The sequence below is a fragment of the Olea europaea genome, unplaced genomic scaffold (assembly GCF_002742605.1).
Source record: "Olea europaea var. sylvestris unplaced genomic scaffold, O_europaea_v1 scaffold1280, whole genome shotgun sequence".
NCBI lineage: Eukaryota > Viridiplantae > Streptophyta > Magnoliopsida > Lamiales > Oleaceae > Olea > Olea europaea.
The window spans coordinates 192,381-194,480 of record NW_019230256.1 but is presented as its reverse complement, the minus strand read 5'-3'; positions in this window follow the sequence as shown (position 1 = coordinate 194,480).

Below are 2,100 nucleotides of genomic sequence, written 5' to 3'. Positions count from 1 at the left end.
TTAATTTTGTACATGTGAAATACAATGCAAGACATAATTTTTCGATAGCAGAATAATTACATTCACATTTTGTTAACCGTCTACTTAAGTAATAAATTGCCCTTTCTTCACCAAATTGATCTTCCTGTGCGACCATTCCAGCTATTGATTCTTTCTCAGCCGATACGTATACTTTCATTGGCCGTCCTTGGATTAGTGACACCAACACTGGTGGATTTGATAAATATGTCTTCAAACTTTCAAAAGCCTTTTGATGTTCTTCTTTCCAGACGAATTCCTCCTATTTTTCAGCTTTAAGAGCGGCGAAAAGACTTTAGTTCGCCCTGCACAGTTAGAAATAAAGCGTCTTAAAAAATTTACTTGACCTAAAAATCTTTGCAATTCTTTTTTGTTGCTAGGTGGTTTGGCCTTTAAAATGACCTTCGCTTTATTTTTATCAAGTTTAATCGCTCTTTTGTGTACCAAGAAACCAAGAAAGTTCCCTACATTAACACCAAATGCACATTTCAAAGGATTCAATTTTAGCTTATATTGCTTCATTCGCTCAAACGAACTTCTTAACTGTTCGAAATGGTCCTCTTCTTTAATGGATTTGACCACTATGTCATTTATATACACTTCAACAAACTTGCCTATCATATCATGAAATATTAAATTCATTGCCCTTTGATAAGTTGCTCCTGCATTTTTTAGGCCGAAAGGCATGACCACCCATTTAAAACATCTTAAAGACCCAGGGCATCTAAAGGCAGTTTTGTGTATGTCTTCTTCAACTATATAAATTTGATTGTATCCTGAATACCCATCCATGAAAGAATACATGACGTGTCTGGCAGTCAAGTCTACTAAAAAATCCACCGTGGGCATTGGATACTCATCTTTGGGTGTAGCTATGTTTAAATTCCTAAAGTCTATGCACACCTTTAGTTTACCATTCTTTTTTAGTACTGGTATGATATTGGACAACCATTCGACGTACCTGGCTGTTCTAATAAAGCCTACTTTCAATAATCGCTCTATCTCTTTCTTAATCTCAGGGAGTACATTAGGAGCAAAACATCTAGGAGGATGCCTATGAGGTTTAAAATTAGGCTTAGTGTTCTACCAAGTCTCTATCTAAACCAGGCATTTGTTCATATTCCCAAACAAAACAATCTTTATACTCATTTAACAAAACGATTAATTTATCACTAACCTCTTGATCGAGCATCTGGCTGATGAATGTTGGACGATCTTCTCCTTCATTGCCAATATTTACTTTGATCAGAGGGTCTTGTGCTTGAGTGTATCCAGGTTTGATGATCCGCATCACTTCGTCGTCTAATTCTCTTGTAAGTACTTCTTCTTCTAAACAGTCCACCTTGTTGACTTCTCGGCCAATGCTTTGTTCTAACTCGAATACTACTAATTTGTCTTTCAGCGCTTTCAGGGCTGTCTCTTCTTTTGCCTTGTCATTGCATTCCTTATTGAAAGTCATTAATTTGGCTTTGAAGGCCTGAATATCGGCCGTTTGCTCTTGTTGCTTAGAACTCATTCAAGACTCCTTAATTATTCTTTTGTCAATTACTGGCTCTTCTAAGGCCACTATATTTGGCCTAATCTGTCTGAACATTTTAGTGAGTGCGTCAACTGAAAATGGCTCTTCGCTTTGCGCGACAACTTGAGTTTCTTCCCCATCTTGTACTACCCTGACAGGTCCATAGTTTCCTTCGTACATGAATTTTTCCACCGAGTTTGCTTCTGCGACAAAAGGCCTATGATCGGCCTGTACCATCTCTGCTTCGCCCTCGTTATTCCAAAAAATCAGGCATTGATGGAGCGATGAGGGTATACAGCGACTTTCATGTATCCAATCTCTTCTTAGTAACACATTGTAACTAGTAGGACCATCTATTACAAAGAAGACTGTGGTCCTAATAATTGTCCCTATAGTTATGTCCAATGGCATAACTCTCTTAGCTGAAGTTGCTCCTCCATTGAAACTCGCAAGGATGACTTCTGTTGGAATCATGTCACCCTCTGTCTTTGCAAATTTCCTCATCATCCTAGATGGAATGGTGTTTATAGCTGCTCCATTATCGACAAGCACTTTTGCCACAG